Source organism: Plodia interpunctella, chromosome 13 (genome assembly GCF_027563975.2).
Source record: "Plodia interpunctella isolate USDA-ARS_2022_Savannah chromosome 13, ilPloInte3.2, whole genome shotgun sequence".
NCBI lineage: Eukaryota > Metazoa > Arthropoda > Insecta > Lepidoptera > Pyralidae > Plodia > Plodia interpunctella.
In genome coordinates this window covers 10,185,643-10,208,835 of record NC_071306.1, presented here as the reverse complement: position 1 = coordinate 10,208,835, position 23,193 = coordinate 10,185,643, and the positions used below count along the sequence as shown (strand labels likewise).

General features: G+C 35.5%; 1 protein-coding gene across 3 annotated transcripts in view; it reads right to left on the bottom strand.

Moving 5' to 3' along the window:
- Dh31-R (Diuretic hormone 31 Receptor) overlaps window positions 1–23,193 on the bottom strand; it is a 97,556-nt gene that overhangs the window by 56,044 nt on the left and 18,319 nt on the right. For 2 of the 3 annotated variants that reach the window (XM_053753908.1, XM_053753906.1), the window contains exon 1: window positions 39–212. The exons of the other annotated variant lie outside the window; for it this stretch is intronic. The gene's annotated coding sequence lies outside the window, so the exon portion shown is untranslated. Of the gene's footprint in view, window positions 1–38; window positions 213–23,193 lie in introns of those variants that run through there. 3 annotated transcript variants of the gene reach the window in all.

Genomic DNA, 23,193 nt, shown 5'->3' with positions numbered 1-23,193 from the left:
TCGCTGCAGCAACAGGTGTGTTAAACTTAGTTACTTACCGAACGAAGCCGGCTAAAATCACAGAGCTAGTAGTTTATAAATCACAGATTACTTCACTGTTTTAAATTATAAAATTAAATTCACAAGCTGACTTTAAAAATGAACTGAAGAAAAAGTTTTCGAATTGGTGTAGCGCGCGCGTCGTGGTTGGCGGGCGGTGTCTGACTGGCGGCGCTCCGCTCGCGTCACCGCTGTCGCTACCGCTCGTGGTAACTGTTTCTGCATTTTTATACCTAATGGTTTCATACTAATATCTATAACTACATAAATTATACTGAAGGGACTTAATTTTTCATACTATCACACAACATAGTCATTTCTACTTATTTTTATGACACAGGAAATGTTAAATTGTAATGGAGTCTGTTAGGCAGCTTGTTCCTCCCTCCTGTTTTCATCAATCATCAATCATCTTTTTCAAAAAAGGCCTATGGCATTTAGGCCCCAAAGATGTATGTAGTGCGCAGAGAAAAGCTGAAATTATTATAGTGAACTTGATGATATAGGTCCATAGGCTGCGGTGATCAATTCACACCTATTACCTACTTAGTAGTATAAAAATGGCAATTTAATGTAGTAATACAATTTGAAAGGAATATTAGCCTAGGACCCTCATCTAAGTACATAGAATTTAAACTTTGTATCATTTATTTTCTTTAATAATACGTGAGTACCTACTTATTTAAATTTTAACTAAAGATCACATCGACATATAAAACTTTATGTTTAAATAATGCAATCAACATCAAAATATAACTGCTCAGTAATACATTAAGTAGAAGTTTGCTTTTATGATTGTCATCAAAAATGTTTTACGTTGAAACATTCTGCTTATCATGCAACCGCAATAAATGTATGAATAAGTAGTGCTGTAAGGATTTATTTATTTTGCACCACAAGGATTTAATTTTTCAACAAAATAGATGTAGGCTTTTACATTTAGTGGATCTCATGTAAACCTGCATCTACGTTGTTTACTCCTGTAACGTAACGTAATAATGTAATCTATACATAATTCTCTCTGTTTCTCAATCGTTCTTTGTACATACTTGCAAGCTATTCGTATGATTCCGGGACGTGTCACTAGTTGAGTTGAGTACACACACAACTGGCTAAGGATGTATTGATTTTCGGTAGTAACCTCATCATTATGATGCCTCCCCAATAATGACTAGAAATTTTCCGCGGGTTTATTGGTTGTTTATTGTACAAATTACAAGCGCATGTCAGACGTAATACCCAACTATTGTTCTGAATTTTACGTGACGTGTTTAGTTTGGTGATGACTGTGTGAGACCCTGTGACTATAGGCAATATAGATTTTTATATCTTTAAAAAGGTTTCTAACTAGAATTAGCCGTCTCGGGTGATATGAAACATTATAGCTGTATATAATTGAACTTATAATTACTAATTTCTGAATGAATGCTTCAATTAAATCGTTTAATTTAAGTTAATTGTAATTGATTTGATCATCAGTTTAAAGATGTATTCGTGGTCACTCATCATCAAAACCGTCGGGTCTAAAGCCATGCCTGGCGAGTAAATAGATCTATTTATAATGACCTTCAACATGTAAGAACTACTTACTTTTGAGATTTCAGCGCGTCTGCGTGAGGTAACGGGCGATCCAAGGGCTGGCAGTTACTTTACACAAAGGATTGCCATAATAGTTCAAAGGGGTAATGCTGCCGTCTTGGAACCCTTCCGAGCGGCGACGTGCTGGAATCTCTTTATTATTTATAATTAATTATTATTAAAAAAAATAGAACTACCTACTATTAAGATGAGGAAATGTGCAGTCGGCAACAGATCTAGGCGCTAAGTGTCCGCAGTTGCCAAATCATAGTATCTTTGACGCAGTCCTGACAGGCGCAGAATATAAATGAAGCAATCAGCGGAACAATTTGACGGCGAATTAAATTGTCCCATCGTTAGATTTTGTTCGTCTTCGATGTCCGTTGTCGTCGCAGAACAGACAGGCCGCGAGGGATCGGTATTGCACCGCTTGATATTTACTTATGAGCAGATTATATGTATTTACATAAAATTTCAGATAAATCCGATTATAATAAAGGTATTTTTAATTGTTACTTTTATTGTATGCCTCTTCCCACTTGGTTTCGGTTACAGTACGTGCGTGGTATGTCGTGTTATATTTTAAACAATATATAGTTAAAAAGCAACTGAATTTCAATGCTCAAACTTTCATATGTAACGTTGAGGCGTTTCCGGCTTCTTGTCACCAAGTTGAAAACAAGAGTCGTTTTAATGATCATGCGCCTTCAAGTAATTAAAGAGCGAGGCTCTTGTCGGTGGAGTCCCTTCCATTGTTCTTCCAAAACCAACTCCTTCACTTCTTGATACGACACCACCACTTTTTCTTTAATTTGTCTGGTGTAACTATCCCTTGGTCTTCCTGGGCCCCTTCTTCCTTCCACTTTACTTTCTATAATACATCTGAAGAAGGCATCGTGTCGTATCAAGTGTCCTAACATTTTCCCTCTTCCATTTTCCTTCTGAATCCGATCACAATTCCAATAACCCAAAGGGGACTAAAATAACTTTTATTATATTTTGCATAATGAAATAAATAAAAAATAAATCAAAATAGTTGTGTATATTATTACGCATAATGAGTCCGTCACTCAGCCTAGACGAATGAGATCACATTATCGTAATGACGCCTCACCAGTCGCAGTATTTTCTTCGCTCCGAGTGTTACCTGCTGGTGCTGCGCGGACAGCAATGGCGTGAAATCGATTTCATTTTATAACAGGGCTTTAGGTTTTCCCACTCGCGTAGTAAATTACACAGCTTTTAAGATCGTGGAATTAAAATAAATTAATTAAACCACACAGATGTAAGCCATAGCTATAATTAACTTCGGTTCATACGTTAATCTAAATTGAATCCTGAGCACGGAGCTAAGCTTTCCTTAATTCGATCGATACTGAATCCTTTATTCCCGCTGATTGAACCGGCGCGGTGGTCACGCGGTTTAGAAACTCGATTGAGATCGGAAGGACGCAGGTTCTAAAATATTTGACAAGTACTTTTGACTCATTAACTGTCTCCTTCTTATCTAAAGCGAGTTTTTGTATTTGTTTGTTACCTCTACAAGCTTTATCCACTAAAACATTTTTTTTTAATTGCGTATAAGTAGTTACTGTCGTACGAAAAAATATACGAAGTTATCTTTCAACCCTCGTATACTGTCCGCCACACGGTGAAGCTGCTTCATGCTTGTAGACATCCTATTATGATTACAAAGTTCTTAGCGAAGCACTTCTCTTCTTCATTGGGACAATGTGCTGATCACTGCGTACGAATGCTGACGTCACTAGTCGGAATGATGCAATCATAAATAATGTCTTTATGTTTTCAAATAAATTTGTTTGTTTTCCAAATTTTATTAAGTAGGTATACCGTATACGTACTATTACCAAAACCATTTTATATTTAGTACCTGAATTGTTTAAAATGCATTTATCCCGTTTCCAGCATAATTATTCGCTAACTATAACAGCCACTAATCTTCTGCTCAATTATATACCTATTTAATCAAAATATAATTTAAGGCGGTATCAATGAAAGCTGACGTCACCTACAATATTAACCAGGCGAGCAGTCTTAACGAATATATAAATACCTCATCATTTGTAGTTCATTCGTTCTCCCGTCGACTGCCCGCTCAATCATGAGCGCAAACAAAGGTGTACATAGGTACATACAAAATGTCATTGCTAGCACGAGTGTCGGACTATATTAATGTCGCCTAAAGGTAAAGGCAATATCGCATTAACATAACTCAGAGTACAGGGTTTACCATACTTTTAATTATATCATGTCAAAAACAAAATAAATGAACCCTGTGGTACTAAAGTAATGCAACCGTTTTCTTGTCCACAAGCCTGACCTCTGGAAGCACTATCCAGGAACCCACCGGGACATCAAGACATCAAAATATTCGCATTTACATGATTGATGCGGTCCGGCCATCATGATGACGAGATAAAAAATGTTTCTATGTATGTCGTGGGTGTCATGTGTCCGTTTCTGTATTTTGTGTTCGAACCCATGGAACAAGGTAAGTGTGGGCCTTTGAGTGTTGTCCATTAATTTATATCAGGCGCAATACATATGAAAGTACAAATAGGTACCTTCGGCAGATTATGGAATACTAACAATAATAAAATTGAAATAAATCCGACTCACAACACATTTTGAGTCCATATAGTCGAAGTCAAAGCATTGAATTAAAATTAACGTACAATTTATTACAGATGTTGTTATCAAAATGATACCAGCGTAACAATGTCGGCTACGACGTAGAACGCTCCGCGCTGTGTATGTCGGCAGCTCTGTAGCTAGCGCTGTGCTCTACCAATTTTTCAGTCAACATTGGCACTCAAATTTAAATTTCAAATTTTTAAAATTCTATTTTCTCATTTTTATTCATTTAATTATTTTTGTATACTTGGGATATTTAGTCTTATGTTCGTATATTGGTTTCGGATTACATGTTCGGGTTAAAAGATAAAAAATCTTTTTTTTTCCATTGTTCAGATCCTGAAAGCCGCCCTCTTCTACACTTATATGTATTCCTATCTGAAAAATATTTTTATTTATATAAAGGTCCGTATGAAGCATTACGAGTTCAAGTATTAACTTTCCGATCACAGAAAAATTCCAACAATATTTTTATAATTTTTATACAACTTATAATGAGACAAGGGTCTTATCGCATTATTTCTATTGTGTAACGACAAGGCGACGTATGAAAGGGCTCCGACCTGGCCGTCGTCTTACAGAGTGTGAATATGATACGTCCACCTGTAGAAGTAAACTGTACAGTATAGTCGTATGTACCGTATTATTTATATTTAAATATTTATGTAAGTATATATCTTGCACCCACATAGTACTTCTGTTAGAGTCAATATTTGGCTCACACACGCTGTGACTGAATGTATAATGTTTTTAGCATTAAGTCTTTTCTTTTGTATATTTGTGCAACAAAGCTTAAATAAAAAAGAACACGATACGTTAATGTTCAAATAAATAAATTGCCAATAAACCCAGTCAAAAGTGCACGCCTTCAATCTAGGCCGCGGCGGACCTGGCAGCAGTTCCTCAGGAAGCTGAACCAGCGACGTGTCCTGAGAAGTTCCCAGTCTCGGCGACACTTGCAACTAGATTAAAAACTTGAAAACAGATTCCATGAGCCTCTCAAGACGAAGTCCGTAATGTCATATTTTTATTATTTACTCTATGAAATATATACATATATATATATTCTCTATATATATGTATATTCGTCTGTCACATACCATTAAAACAATGTATATGTATACAACGGATAAACATACATGTTTATCTCTTAACCCTTAGAATGCAATGCTTAGAATACGAATATTAAAATATAATATACAAGTATTCTCGGTGAGTGTTGACCATATAATATATAATATAATACTTCTCTATTTCTCGATAGCCTGGACCTTTCCCTTTTTACGAGCTTGATCTTCCTCAAACGATCTACAGCACGGATATTAATTTGTTGGTCATGCACAAAAGCTTGTGTCAAAAAATTAAAAGAAAAAAAAACTTTTTTAAAAAAGCTTTTATTTAAATTCTCCAAAAAAAAGAAAATAATTTTTTTCTTTAAACTTTTTAAAAACTTTTAAAGTAACCTAATCAGAATATGTTTTACTAACTTCAAGACCACAGATTTATCGTAGGTACTGCATGCGCGAACTCATACCTAAACCTACATATTCTATTCAAGTGACGACCGTAATGCAGTGCTTTGATTTTATTATCCTATTATTTTCAGGTTACATCAATCATGTAAGGGATTAAAAAGAGAAGAATATCTAACAATCAACGTTACAATAAAGTATAGGTAATTTTCATCCAATACGCGCGCATTGTCAGCCCTCGGCCAGTCTTCAGGGATTCCTTTAATAGGCTTATCTCAGCGCGAGATGGAATTGAAATGGATTTCTTTCGCGGTACTCTAGCATCGGCTGACGAGAGTTCCCGCGGGAATAAACTGATTGATGCTACTTTTAAAAGCTTTTATATAGTTTTACTTACCTTGATATCTGTTTAGTAAAATTTTGTAAGATGTAATTTAGATATTATCTATTATTTTTTATTATGCTATACTTAATATTAATTGAGTTAGTCTAACCTATTCTTTGTAAGTATTATTCCTATGTTTTGTTTGTAGTGTTCTTTAACACAATATAATAATTTATATACAAACCAAATTTTGAGTAAATAAGTAAATTTTAAAAAAACTGACATTTATACTCGATATCACTTTAAATTTTTCGGTAACAAATTCACGAATTATTTATAAATCTACAAAGTCTCGAGTCCTGCGCTAAATAAATCATGAAAAATTCATATAAAACTCAATTTACACGAATATAATCTATATTTATGAGCTCGTGTTCGCCAACTAAATAAGCCATTCGCGTAACACCAACATTAGAGTTCCACTCGCACAGAAGTTGTAAAATTGCATCCTCTGTCATGCATCTTTGTAAAATGGTGAATATAGAATGCGTGTTGTATTTTATAGATCAGATCAAGGTAATTGAAAAAATTAAAGACCGCAGTTGTTCCGCGCACAAAAATAACTTCGGTGTAATTTTTTCAATCTTTTTTCAAACGATAGAAAGTCAACATTGTTACTCGCGGCGCGCTGCGGATGCTCAGCAGATGTCTGAGGAATGTAAAGGGTCCACGCGCGTTAATCTCACTTTTTACTGCTTTTCAAGCTACATGCTCTTTTGCTGCGGAAATTACATAACGCTACCCTCGACATAGATTCAAAAAATTAAAAAGCTTTTAAGTTTTATTTTGAAAATAAAGTTGTCTCACTTCTATTTTCAAAATAAATCTGAAAAGCATACTTACATAATTGGAATAAACCATCATTGCATATCACGTGTCTACTGATACTCTCTCTATGTATTGGCGTCAAGAAAACTATAATTTTCTGCGTGGATTGCATAAATTAAAGTTAATTGCTGTTTTTCAAACTAGATATAGTAACTATAATGATGCACGATTGAGAACCGAATCCGCCGATTGAAAACCGCGCGGCGCGGCGTCGTCACCAATAAGGAAGGTACACCCATTACTTTAATTGCTTCTGTAGCGCCTGGTTTGAGTTCCTCAGCGTACAGTCTACTGCGTATCAAGCCATATATGAGGCTGCTGGGTACTGCATGAAGTATTGTGAAGCCAAATTTATATATGGATGTACCTAATCCTATAGCTTTTGTAAAGATAACTTCTATAGTGTCGAGGTAGACAACATTTTTCTAGAACAGATGTACTAAAACGATTTTCTTGTACGTAATAAGAAATGGTAATCCAATGTTTCGCTAACTTTTACAAATAATACGAACGCTTTTATTATGAAATGAAGAAACAATTTTCGTGGTGCGCGGAAAGAACTTGACAAGTACCTACCAGATTTGTATTTGTTCAAAGGCTTCCTATACCTATAGCTAGTAAAAACATTTCGGCTCGATTGGTTCAATAAAATAGGAAGAGATATTTCAATAAATTTCATTAAAATAAATAATTCGCGTTTATTTGCTATAATTAGCGTTTATTTGCTGTCAAAACCATACGTTAATTAACAACAACTTGTTATATTTTTTACATATCGTACAGTGGTAACACTGTCAACTTATGATCTGGAATTAACACATAAGAATTATTAGTTCCTTATAAAATTAGTTATTTGTTTATCTCGATTTATAAAATATGTGTATGTTATTTGATATATTTATGTATTTTGAGTATTTGAAAGTTATTTTCAATATTACGTAGATATGTACAGATGAGTAGTTAAACCAACGCAGTTATCGGTTTTGTCTATATACCCTGCAGTCATAAGTTTAAGTTCTCACAATATTTCACATTATTAATTATGTATATTGCCTTCTATTGATGTGGGTGCGTTGCTCTGTCCAAAAATAGAACTACTCCAATTCTCCTGTGGATAGGCTAATGAAGTGACTAAGGGATTAAGTCCGGTCGTAAAACCGTAGCCAACCAACTTTAGTAGTATGATGAATCCAAGAGGCTGCCATTACATAGTACTAAGGCGCTGAGAAGTGGAATAGGACTGTCACGTCTGGGCCAGCAATATATGGAAACATGACACGCTGACCGGAGGAGAGGAGGAGTGCGAAGGAGTGCTGGCGGCCTAATTTTGTCATGGCACAAGATGACCGTGACATTTCCTCAGGAGACTCAATAGAAAAGGTAGCAGATATTGGGAATGGTTTAAGTTAATCTACAAGAAGCGAGAACTGGTTGACCTCAGTACTTTTGGAGAATGTTTACGAAGGCGTCTTTATCAACTATGTGCTTCCGTAACCGGTTTATGCCTGGACAGTGGACACACAATGCTATGATGTTTTAAAAAAATCATCCATCAGTTACATGTACTTAATGGTACATGGACATGAAGTTTTTGCCATTTGGCTACGGAACCCTAAATATCAATACAAGTTTCAGGCAAATGGTGAAAGTACTTCAGGTGAGCCGAGTCATCGCAGTCCCGCGCAATCAATTAGCAAGTACAGTACATTACAGGATTGCTGTCGTTTGGGTACGTTTTCATTTGTTTTCATTAAGCTTTGTTTAATTAACAGCGGAAATGGGCTGCCCCGCCCGGCTGCGCCCTTGTCGTCTCATTAAATGTAATAATATACATTACATACTCTAAATCATGCTTACATTTGCAGTTTACATATATTTGAACATCATTACGATCCAGCCTCACAGCAGACATTGAGTAGTTTTATATAGTTCATATCATAAGAGTCCATATCCACTGGACCTGTCACTGTCCCTATGAAGAGGAAGGGATGTCTATTTATTTATTTAAATTCACAAAACACTCAGGGATGTTAAATGCATTGTGCTCTGAAATCGTCAGACTCGTTAAACTTTTTTTGCATCATCAAATTGTCTGCGTTTTTTTTTAATTGAAACAATTTAATCTGTCTGCTCTACAATAAGCCGATTTTAATTACTGCTACGAGCAGGAACACTCTGTTGACGGCAGATCTATACACATAATAAAACTGAAGAGAGCTTTGTCTGTTAGGAGATATTAAAGAAAATAAATTATGGTGGGAACTTTATGACACTAACAGAAGCCAAGACTATTTTTTTTTCAATTTTTGTCTTTCTGTTTGTGGGTTTATTTGTTAGTTCGCGCATCGCGCAAATCTACTGGTTGGAATTTGTTGTGGTTTTCACAGTTGTTTAGCGGACAGTCTTAAAATCTAACATAGGTTTCATCGCGTTGCACCGTCTTGAAGCAGAGATATTGAAAATAATAAGTCATGAGCGGTCGAAGCCATATAGTTACGCGGGCCAAAGCTAGTCTAAACTAAATGTAGTTATTGCGTCAATATTTGTTTCTAAAGTAATTAAATTGGGAATATTAATAAAACTATATACACAGAGTACTTATACATTTTGTACTACATCTATGGATAGCTTTACCCTATATATTTATATATATACTAATTATTTTCACGAGGGAATTACGTCGTCAACACGTAATACATCCTAATACCGCTTCAGGAATGGTTTTCATTACCATTTACATAAATATTAAAACCTTTTTTAATTGTATTCAGATCAATAAAAGAAGGGGTTAAACTTAAACTAATTGTTCGTTAATGGATTAATATTCTATTTATGATGATAGCAATATAATGATTTGGTTATAAATATAATGAATTGGCAATAAACACCGTCAGTTTCGACATTAGTCAGATTTGCTACAGCGATGATTAATGTGCACAGTATGTATCGAATTAGTTCACATTACGAGCTATAATCTAGACAGGAACACATGTCACAGTGACCAGCAACATGTGTCTCGTTTATTTGAATGTTTTGTGTATGTTTGGCATCTTCACTAGTGAACAGAAACATTTGACTGATAAAGATTTAGTTCTATTTTAAGATTTTAAATTATTTTTTGATTTCTTTATTTTTTTATCGGTGCGTGTTTTGAAGTAACGCGTACGTACTGTCGTTGCTTTCGAACGAATGGGTTTATATCTTTGCTATATTGTTACTTAACAGCTTATGTTTTACAGCTGGATATAATTAGTATTCGTTATTTTGCTTTTGAATTATTATTTGCAATATCCGAGGGCGGTGTGTTCGGGGGGATTCTCTTAGTAATATAAGTTAAAAAAATATTTCGTAATTAGTAAAAAAAATAGGCACTATAACTGTTATACTAAACCACACTGAGATACTTGAACCTTTTTTTTACATTTTGAACAATGATTACAATTAAGCTACAAAATGTACCTCCATAACCATCCCTAGCCTCTCATGTTTATGAAAATAGCCTGCGCTCCCGAAACCTCAGTAAAATATTTAAATAACAGGAATAGTTAAAATTTAACGAAGCGGTCCGAGGCCCCAAGGAATTCGGAATAATACGGCAATATAAATATACTAACTCTTTATTTCTGTGCGCGTTCCCGGCTAATCCGCAGAAACAAAGCATCGGAGAACAGGATCCGCTTTTCTCAACTTGTAAGATCTTTGGCACGTATAGCACTTTTCGGGATTGCTTCTTCTGCCAGGACAGAACCGGCACAAGTTGTATAACCTGACATTTGTTCTCTATGTAAACTACCATTTGTTATTTCCCACGACCAGGTGTACATCATCTAGATTAAACGGAGATTGACGTCAGTCAAGAGACCGGGAGCAAAATCACAACTGAAACCTCAAAATTAGCCTTCCGCTCCCAAGTTGATCCCCAGGCTTCGTGATAGAATGCAACTTCTAAAAATTGAGTCTGCGCCCGACTTTTTGAGAAAAATTGGGAAAACACTGGGAGTAAACCCATCTCTGTTTGAGAGTCTCTTGTGGCTAGTCAGGCCGCGATAAAATGTAACGTTGACATTTCTATATTTTATAATTTTCTGCGGCAGGTCCGGTCGTCGGCCGGCTATCTCGCCGGACCCTCATCTCATATTCCAGTCTCGTCGTTAGCGTTTTAACGTTTTGAAACTGAAACTAGTACGAAAGATAAAAGGGTTTGCTGGTATTATTAAAATATTTTTCTCTCATTACATTAGTAATTCGTTGCTTTACTCCCTTGCTAAGCTACGTCATTTAAAGAGATTTAAAGAAAGAAATAAATCTACGGCTAAAACTAGTTTACCGTAGCTTCCCCAAAACTACTACTACGTACTGCCAAACCATGAAAAGTGTAAGTGAAAAAAAAAACACAGAATATCCCAACTGCTATTCTCCATAAGTTATAGATAGATAGCTCTGAATATTCCCAATTAAACGTAAAGACAACAGGAGTGCTCAAGGTTGCCTAATTGAGTTACAAACAACCGCACCGGTCCTTGTTGTTGTAATAATCCTGTTTGGGGCGAAACTAACTGGTTTACTGAATTATTAATTTCATATTTCTCAAACCACACATTCCTTGGCTACATTTCACGGGAATAATACGTGTAATTGGATATATTTTTAATTGAATTGTATGTGCCGTATTATATTGTATATAATTATAAGAGCGAGGCTCTTATCGATAGAATCCCAATCATTGTTCTTCCAAAGCCTACTCCTTCACTTCTTGATACGATACCACCACACCCACTTTTTCTTTAATTTCTGGTGTAACTATATCTTGGTCTTCCTGGGCCTCTTCTTCCTTTCACCTTTCTTTCCATTATATATCTGAAGAAAGCATAGTGTCGTATCAGCTGTCCTAATATTTTCCTTCTTCTATTTTCAATATGTTTCAAGATGTTTCTTTTTTCGTCAATTTGGTTCCGCCGCCGCCGACTTCTTCGTCTCAAATAGGATAATAAATCTCTTCTTATTATTACACGCCAATTCCTCTTTTTTCCATTTTTATTTTGCGGGTTCATAGTTCTTTGTTTCCTATACGTAACTTTTATATTTGTATAATGTACATAAATAAAAAAAGAAACCAAGAAGAATAATTTAAATAATGTAAACTATTATTTACTTTGGAAATTTGTGAGGATGGGTGTTTGTGTGTATCTGTTTCGGAGAGCCGCCACTTAGTTTTAAACAAAACAAAAATATTGAAATTTTGAACACTATCTACCTCTGTCTGGCCCAGTGGTTGACTGACACAGAAAGCTAAACCGCTTTAAATCATTGTACATACCTAGTATTTGTAATATTGTGCAATAAAATATTAAATATTAAATAATAATCTTTTATAAATAACTCGCATAATATGTTTACTCAAACAAAATCAGATTGCATTGCAAGGTTCAAAAGCCAAGTTCATTAGTAGCAATCCGCTTTCAAATTAAAGCAGCTCATTTCGAAGGATTAAACAGTTTAATGAGGAGTTTTATCCGGACTGCTATTGAATGCGGTAATTATTGTCCGCCGCGAGCAGCGACCCGCAGCCACTGGACAGGCTTCATGCTGACTACCCACTACTTTATTTATACAAGAAATTTCAAATATAAATCCATAGATTTGCATACCTCTATGGGACACAGACACGATAAAATTTGGTATTATTATATACTAGCTGCGCCCCAGGGCTTTTGGGATAAAAAGTACCCTAACCTATTCTACCCAAATTTCATAACAATCAGTACAGTACAGTAAGTTTTGCGTGAAAAAGTATAAACAAACATACATCCTCACAATTTTTCTCATTTATAACATTAGTAGGATTTAGCCCAGGGATAGTGTAAAAAAATTGCCATTAAATTTGGAAGATTTGGCTACTTTACAACCGGCCGCCCGCCTGACATCAACCCTCTTTGGGAATGCTATAGTTGCCTATCAGCTGTTAAGGCTTCTGTTCTCTTAGTCGCCTCGTACAACATCCACGGGAAAATATGGAGTGGTCCTATTCTTTCTAGGGCCACACGCACTATACGCCCTATATATTATAATGATACTCATGAGCTACTGGTAAACCCAAAGTCAGCTCCCGACGAGGGAACTCATCAACAACTGCGCAGTCATGATTTTAGAATGGCATTCAACACGTTGCAATATCATTTAGACAACAATAAGAGTTTGCGTCAAAAATATCATGTTCAATTCTCATTTTTCAAATTAATGAAACCCTAATTATTCTTTTAATGAAATCATCACTAAGAAAACACATTATAAAATAAAGACCATCAGGTTTTCTTTCGTTTTAATCCAGCGAATTGAAATAGGTGTCTGTGTGTGCGGCAGTTTAATTCCTTCAGCCTCACGGCTTCTCAGCCACGACGCGTGTCAGCCTACATGTAAGTCGACTGTTTGTTGTCGTGGACAACGCTAGTTACTCGTAATTCCTTAGGATTTTTGTGCGAAGTTGTTAAATTCCACGAAAGATAAGTAATGTTATAATTTTTTCCGCAGCAAGCAGACAGATTAACCTTGTTTAAAGATTTTTCGAAACTCTGTTTTTAGTCATCCGTGAGAATAGACAAAGTTCTTCCTTCATGTACGAATCCTGAAGAAAAATAACAGAAAATTGTAATCAGGAAAAATCTTTTTGAATGCGTAAATATTTTATTTGCTGCTATAACCCAGTAGAATAGGAGAATATTTCAAACAAAATTTCAAAGAGTAGTTATTATATAGCTTTCAAGTTTTTCCTTCTCACGTCCCGATCCCGGTCCTGGTCCCGACTGTGCGAGGGTTACCCGGTGTCCCGTAATGATCTCCGTAATGACCGGCGCTGACGAGGGTCGCGTCGCCGACACACTTGTTGCGCGGGATATCGACAGCACCGCAAGATTCCGGCCGACAAGTTACTATCGTTACCATTTTGACGGGTTAAAAAGCAAAGAGGTATTTTAATAATAATAATAAATGGTTGTCAATGTATTATTATTATTAAAACACCTCTTTGCTCTCAACGGGCTTTTAACGGCAACGACTCAATGAGCACACTAAGCTTGTATTGCGGTTCCGATAGACACAAACACAAGCGGGCAAAACACACTCAGAACTGCAGAAAAATGTTATCGGATAGATAATCGGATAGCGGACGGGACTGGTTGTGGCGGAGGTTATAAAAAATAACGATACTTTTCTGCATGTTTGTAGTACAGTCTGCCACAGAGAAATCTGACCCCCTAAGAATGGTGGTGTTCAAATCGCGGGGCCGTCAGATTTCTCTGTGGCAGACTGTATTATGTAAAACCCCAACAGTAGGTACCTTAAAATGGCTTATGATATACTTATAAACTGTGTTGCACAAAAGTTTTATAATATTAGAATTTTAAAATGCTTTTAAAATTACAATATGATATATTTCAAGATAGAACTTTACCAGCCGAATGATGCGTTGCCGAGGCGAGTGGTCGATCAAATTAGTGTTGACCATTAGAGGTAAGGAAACGACTGTTTGTCAGGAAATCCTCGAGGTTTAAGAAATCGTCCAAAATGTCTTTCCATATTTTTGTTAATATTCAATTTGAAATTAAGTATGTACTTACGTGTGTTTTTTCGGTATAATCAACGACCAAATTTAATAGCCAATTTCGTCAACGACGATTTAGAAGTTTGAAAGTTTATCGCGTGTTCACTAATATTAAGTGATGTAACTTAGAACATAAAACTAACAAATACACATCGAGACGTTTCAGGTTGTGTATTATCTAGACAAGTTGTAGCACTGCTACGATTACTCGTAGTCGTAGCTCGTAGCGGAGTTCGTCTCTGTTTAGTTTAAAATTAAAAATTGGGGCTTTGGTTTTTAACTCGATTCATTAAATAGATACTTTTCTTTTCAAGTACTACATATACTTTTCATTTTCAGTTCAAAATAAATAATTTTGATTAATCTTAGAGATAGAGTACCCACCACGCGGTACAATGCTGGTTGATGGATTTTGACAACTGGGATCATCGGCTTGACGTGCTTTCCGAAGCACGGAGGAGCTCATAATACACGTGACCGAGACATAACCGCCGCTATCTCAGTGTTTCGATTCTGTATGAGACGTCAAAAAACTCACGTCGGATTTCGCGCGGATATGGCTAATTTGCATTCTGTAAAACTCACTCGAACACTAGCGCTACACTTGCGGGTGCGTCGGCGAGTTGAACTAAACTCATTCCGGAATTTTGACAAATATGTATGAGATGACGTGCAAATTCGCATTCTGTAAGAAAAACGTCAAACGTGAGTTTTATGAAAGATCCACTAGCACTAGCCAGTGATTGCGGGGCAGGCCGAGCGCGCTGACCACTGCGACATTGAGTTCCTTTTCTATTATTATCCTAACTACTCCAATTAACATATTATAAATTTGAAAATATATTTGTTTGTTATCTCTTGCCGATGCAGGGTGGATACCTTTCATCTTAACATAACGTATTACTTTCCAAGGGAACTCCCTTGGAAAGTAATACGGGCAAAGCCGCAACTAAAAGCCAATAATGTATAAAGATATTAGTGTATCTAAATTGGCTCCTCTGTGATATAGACGCGGCGGTAATCACAGATCGGATGCGGTATTTACACGAGATAATGAACCACAGATGATAAATCTCAATTAACATACACACTCGTATTGCGGCGATAATTCTGAGCGAGCAATAATAACTATTGTTTGGGTGCGTGTGGTACGAGTAGTCGGGTGCTTGTAGCACATACCTACGGAGGTTTTGTTTCAAAACCTGCGCCCTAGTGATTATTTTATTACTTTTTCCTCTTCTACATACTTCGACAAATATTGGAAAAAGACAGAGATGAGAGTCAAATTAATAAAAGAAATATATTTTATATAAAAAATAACTAACCGTCCTAGTATCTAATCTCCCATTGTAATCTAGCTTTGGCCACCCATGTCAAGATCGAACATGAAGTTGCAGATAGCCCCGGCTCTAGAATGATAATCACCTCCTGGCTAAAAATTCAGAATTCGCTTTTGGTGTCACTGATAAGGTTGATTGATTCATGAAGAAACTTTTACAGTAGGCAGATAATAAATCTCATGAGTAAGAAGTCTAGAATAAAAACGAAAGTATCTTTTAAATAAGTTTTTTTCAAAAATATCATCTAGTTTAGTTTTGACACAAGCTATTATTGTTGTCAGAGAGATCTTATTGCTTTCAATGTGCGACCAAAAATCATGTCCTTTCAGTTAACCGTCGGGAAGTTTTCACGTCTGTCGCCGTTCCTGGGTGCATTATCAGGTCATGGTCAAACTAAACGTGTGTACAAAATTTCAATTCTATCGGTTGAATATAATATTTGCTTCAAAATTTAGTTGTAAGATTCCATCCGAGACATAGTTACATTGCAAGTTAAATGAAAACTTGTAAAAAAGCATATAACAAATATTTAAAAGAATCTCTCTTGCTGAGTAATTTCTAGTGTATTTATTCTCATATCGTTTATGTATATCTTAAATTCCTAATTTCAATGTTAAAAGTCTATATATTTTAAAATAAGTATAAACTCTATATTTCAAAATGTATGTATAGTATGTATGTATAGTAGTAATTTGTACCAATTTGAATAATATTCAGCTATGTCAGATATGGCAAAATAACAAGTTATCCTTGTTTACTATGAAACTTTAATAATTCTCCTCTATATTTATCGACTCCCTGCGTCCGGCCCACCTGCAACGTAAACATCGTGATGAGATGACGCCATTAGTTCTCAAGCGGACCGTGTACACGGCGACACGACGTGCAGACGTGCAGACGTGCAGAGGTTTTGGGAGAAATAATCAAAGATGGGAATACAGACTCATCTTTTAAAGTACCTGCTGTAGAGACGAGTTTGCACCTGTGCTGTTAAGAGAACTCTTTGTGTTTGAAAGGTTTATTAAAAGTAGATTTTCGCCGGACCAGAGTGCGTGATAATAATTACTAGACTAAAGATACTAGAGAAAATTATTATAGAGTGTTGATCCGTAGTCTCTGCATACCTCTATAGAAAACGTGATAATATTTATAAATGTATTAATAATATACATCAGTCTCCCAGCGGTAATTAAAACCGTTCCAATTAGATATTTAGCTGAATTTTAAAATGCTTTTTAGATCAAATCTAATGAAGTTGGTCGGAACATGGATGAGGTTGGAACATACACTGGCTTTTAAGATCAAATCTAATGAAGTTGGTCACATTGGGATAAACATTTTACAAGAGAAATCCTATCTCGATTAGAGATGATCTGGTATTCCGTTTTGTTCCCGTTCCCTTCCCGAGGGACGGCGGCTGGATTTGTAAGCGATCAACGTAGCAACGACCAGTGGTACAATTTTCGAAATCATATCGTCGACTTTTCATAGCCCTCCCGAAATATTTTCGCATGATTGTTTTATTATACCCTATTAACTTTCATGTCGTCCCGATATTTTTGAATTTCACTATTAAATAGCTACTGTATACCGCTGCTAAGCTTTTTTTTTACAATCGGGTGAAATACATATTTACTCTTATGCAGGATTGGTAGGATACATGTATGTTTATTACAAACATTTGACAAAGATGGGTCGTCGGTCCACGTCAATAATCCAACCAATGTGTATTTACCGAGTTCACTCAAAGAATTATTTTTGTTTCAATGTGAAAAATAGACTCTTGAATTGTTAAAATAGCCATACACTTTACAAAGACCAGGTAGATACAATAAATATTCTGTGAGTGATTTCGTGTAATTATGAGTTCAAGGAACGGAAATTGTACAATCAGGGGATAATGAGCTCTGTCCTACCAAGAAACACACGCCAACATGGAAATGTTTGTAAAGCACAATGGAAATGTTTGTAAATAAATGTAGTAAATAAATTAATATGAATTTATGTTTGTGACTAATAAAACTAGATAATTTATAGGTATGATGTTTTATGCGATTTAATTATTTGGTTTATCTCAAAAAACATTTAGAAACTAAAATAGGAAGACTATAAAAAATATAAAATATAAAGAGGACAAAATTGTGAGACTGCACGAGCTGAAATGATATATACTTCCAATTGATATTCGAAAACCTATTAATTACGTAAATTAAGTAATAAATTGGAGTATGCGCGCTCAGACTACAGCCGCGGGAGTTTCTGGAGTTACAAGTGTTTTAGAACGCAGATCTTCTAATAGATAGTCTTCAAAGTTCCTGTTCAAGTTTGATTAATTATAGCACTTCTGGATCTGTTTGCTTTAACAATTTCATTAATTAAGGTAGTAAATTAGTGGCGGAGTTCCGAATTACATTCATATTTAACTTCGGTTTCTTGGAATTTCGCCAGAAAATTTATCTACTGATTTGAATTGTGTTATGTTGTTTCGTCGCGTCCTTAAAATCGTTATGAAATCTTTGTGGAGCGCGAAATCAGGCCAATAAAGCTTTATGGAAATATAAATCACCATTACTCAATTTGACTAATAATGAAAACTTGCGACTGATTCCTGGCTATGAAATTGTTTATTATTATTATCAGTGGCCGCGATCAAAAATTAGCTCACATTTATAAAAGTACAATTCTGATCAAATAACTCAACGCGGCCAGTTTTTGGAAGGCTCTCTTCAAAAATTATATAATGAATCCCTATACATACATCCCTAATAATAAAAATAATAATAATAATCTCTTTATTCACTTAAGACACAGTAACTATGTCTTAATTATTAAAAAAAACACATGTTTAACCGCACGAATGGTATGCGATTGTATGTAATTTGAGCTATTATAATGATTGGATCAAATGAATGAGCGACTGTAGCATGACGCACGACACTGTGACAGCATCGATTTGTCTTCGTTTTACGATCATACGTATATATCATACCATGGGGGTAGGAAGAGAATATAAATCTTCACTTGTTTTACTATCGTGTCGCAGTAAATCTCATTGCAATCGTTTTATGGTACTACAGCGTGTTCAACAAATTTATACTGTCGTGGTATTTCAGACGGTCAACATGAAATATTCAATTGTCGCAAAATATAGAATTGTAAAGATTTTTAAAGTAAGATACCTATTAGCTACTCGTCATCATCAATCATCACTGTCCCACTGGCGGGTGTGTCCGTGTGGAAGAAAAAAAAGAGGAATTGGCCCAGCTGAGCCACTTAAATAGCCCATGTAAAAAAATCTCAACTCATTTTTAAAGTTACACAGCTCCTTTCATATCGTGAGAGCAACTTGGAGCGCAACAGGTGAGCGAAGAGCGGCACTTGACTGGAGGGCGACGGAGGCCGACCCTCATCACTGTTGAGGTGTTGAGGGACAGACGAGATAGACAGAGGAGATAGATATTTATATCCACTATTTTGATATAATTTTAATAGAAAATGATATATTTTTATTGTAAACAAATAAAATAGTCCCAAGACTATAATGAAAAGCGCGAAAACATCCAACTTAAATCCTACTTGTTTATCGCGTTAATACATCATAAGTCGGGCCGTTTTGGGAAAAGTACGGCTAAAGTGAGTTAATTATGCGATATCGACCGATGACTTAATTGCTATTCAAACCGAACAACCGGCCAATTTGAGAATATTCCCGAAGTTTCAAGTTTCATTCGCCACAGACCTCTCGGAAACTGTGGCGCTGTTAAAATTAAGAGGATAGATAACTAATGAAAATCAATAAAATTTAAAGAAATATATCAGTAAGTGGCACGATCCATCTTAAAAAAAATAAATTATCAGCGAACACAAGCTGATAATATTCAAATGTCTTTCTGATGTTTTCACTCTGTGTAATCGACACTTTCGATGTATCGTGTTGCTTAGAGGAAATATAGAAATAAACTTTTGTGTACGTATTTTTGCTCAGAACCTTTGCTAAATACATAAATAGGTTAATAGACGACACTAGTCACGAAAAATGATAATTTCAGACCCACGTTTGACCCAATCGTTTGATCCACCGATCAATTTGATGTTGTTATCGGATTTATTTGGTTTTTATTTCGCTGGATAATTACTATCGATCGTAAAAAGGTTCATTCATCTTTCCAATCCTATTTGAATAATTTTCACAAATTTTCACAAAGAATTTAGAAATAAATTTGATCAAGACTTACATTTGGAATTTTACGCAGATTTACCTGTCTCGGAATTCAAATCAACTGAGTAAACCTCGTAGTGCAAGTGGGCAAACAAGCATTAGATCGCTCTATTTTAGTGTATATATTTTATTAAAATAGATTTTTGGAAGTTTGTGACAACCTCGGTGACGCAGTGGTAAAATGATTGCCTCTGAACCGAGAGGTCCCGGGTTCGATTCCCGGTCGGGTCATGATGGAAAATGATATTTTTTTATTGGCCCGGGTCTTGGATGTTTATCTACATATGTATTTGTTATAAAATATAGTATCGTTGAGTTAGTATTCCACCACAAGTCTCGAACTTACTTTGGGGCTAGCTCAATCTGTATGATTTGTCCTAATATATTTATTTATTCTGAAATCAGAATCTCAATTCCACCATAAGCTCGCTATCTAGACAAACGATGACTTCGAGTTCCGCGTTTCTTGGCTTTATCTGTTCTACGTGATACTGTGTCTGTACCGTAATACTCTAAAGATCTGTATCTGTAACGTATAAATTTTAAAGGCCAACGCCTCGTCCAGCTAGTCACAGAAAGTATATGGAGCTTGTACCAGCAATGGAAGTGTGTGCAGCGGTAACCTATCACAAACTAGATTTGTTTTTCTTCGATTTTTATTTGTTCGAAAACGGTACAACGAAGTTTTAAATGCCAAATGGGTTCTTTACCATATTTTCTGTTTATATAAATCCAATAAATATATTTTTCGTCTTCTATAAAAACTATCGACCGAAAATCAAAATATGTAATTTTTATTTGAAAATTTATTTGGTAACAAGAATTTTATTTTCTAGAAGTATTAATGATAGAAATAACTTCTTCCAAATTATTATTTACACAGATTTTCAATAACTTTTATCACATTTGAATCTTGTGACAGAGCGCTATAGGTAGGTTTAGGTTGCGGCGGGGTGGCCCTTGGGCCACCCCAAGCCGCACAACATGACAAACACACAAATAGAACATAACTACAAAGTATATACTCTGTATATATAAACATTTTGGATTTCAAAATTATGATTTAAATTATTTGGTATTTGTCATGTTGTATTTTAATAATAGGGAAAATAATTTTTAGGTTAAATAATTATTTTCTTTATGAAACATACAGAAATAGTATCATCGGTTTAACGTTAGTTTGCAATACAAAGCATATACATTTCAAAAAGTATAACAATCGAAAATCGGAATTTCAACCAGATGGAATAAGAGATTTCGGTCAAATGAAAATATTGAAAATAAAAAAATTACGAGACGTTTTTGGTATTTTCAAATTCGTAACTAAAGAATTCTAGTTTGTGATAGGTAACCGTGTGCAGCAGTGCACAGACTTCCATTTGTCACCCAACATTGCAGCGGCGTTCTCTGTCGACACTACAATTTCCTGGAGGTGATTGATGATGATGGCATTGTTAACATCGCCCGATAAAGTTCTGCACTTTGACCGGCTAATGTACGTAATGTCTGCGAAAAGTACCTAACACGTATTTTATCTATCATTTATAATGGTTTTACTTCTTGTCTCAATTTTATGTTTTTTATTTTGTAAATAACAAAAAGCGTGTTATCGAAATTCGCCACAATGAAACAGAACAAGTAAGAAAATCTCGCATTGGTGTTGAACGGGTACGTGCATCTCTACACAGAACGTCCATATCATCTGAGGACTCAATAGATCCGAATAATGATAGCAATAATCTAGGTGAACTACCTTGGATAAATATAAATAGAAGTGGTTTTTCATATTTAAGCAATATTAAGTATTCTGAATATGCAAAAATAGGTCTAAGAGTACTGGCATGTAATTACTGCGATGCTCTAAAATGGAGAAAAGAAACAAATGGAATGTGTTGTTTAGATCCTCCAGAACCATTAAAATCTCTTTCAATTGGAGAATATCCACATTCGAGACATTTTTTAGATTCTATTAGATCTGACAATGGCGCCTTTCAAATGACGTCCTTTGGAGCAAAGCAAATTGTTGAAGGAGCATTTATGCCAACATTTAAAATCCAAGGACAGATTTATCACTCAATTGGTTCTTTGCTACCCAGAGACGATTCAAAATTTTTACATATATATTTTGCTTCTGACTACACTGAACAAGCTAATATTAGAGCTCGTGATTAAGGGATACCAAGGTAGGCAGGCGGTCGGCCATAACAGCGAACCTTCAAAGATTTACGGTGTATTTTTAGCTGATACTAAACGAGTCACAAAAGAAGTTTGTTGATCATAGACACATATACAGGTAGTGTTCTGTAAAGCGTAAGAATAAAATAAATTGCCATATTACAAGTAAAATGGAACGTGAAGGCGTCACAAGTTCACGACCGAGTGTGCAAGTGGGACCACGCTCCAATGAGAGTAAAACTTTGCTATAAAACCCGAGCTCCGCGCCGTAGCACCCAAATTCCTCGCATGTTTCGCTCTCGATTTAGAATTAAATAAATAAAAACAGTTATTTCTGACATACGTAATAACTGCCGCAGTATCTCTGCAGATGTGATACATTAGTGCAATGACGTATGTTTGAAACCATAACACCGCTTTTATGTTCAAGTGGGCTCTGGAATTGTTTTAGTTTTCTATTACGGTTACGTGTCTCAAAAGGAAAACTACTATTTTATGAAGAATTCAAAAGAAAATAATTACTCTCTTCTCAAGAACGCGTGCTGATATTAAGTAGAAAAATCAGATGCATGAATGTACAGTCTCTGTCAACTATATAGGTATTAAAATCACAAGTCAACGTAATGGACGCAATGCAGATTGGCGGGCTAGCGGGTGATCACTTGACCTCACGTCACTTGACGACCGAGCTTTATAGAAATTTTTAAGTAGCCTAATGTGCAGGGATCACTATATTTTGATTTTGCGAAAAATCTTTTATTTCATAAATAACAATAAAAGATTGAGAAAAAATTTACTAATTTGATTATACCTACTTACTAAAATTTAACTAGTACTTACTCTGTAAGTAACATACATATTTAAATATCCATAAAGTGGCGGCCGCAGTCGCCGCCGCCGCTAAA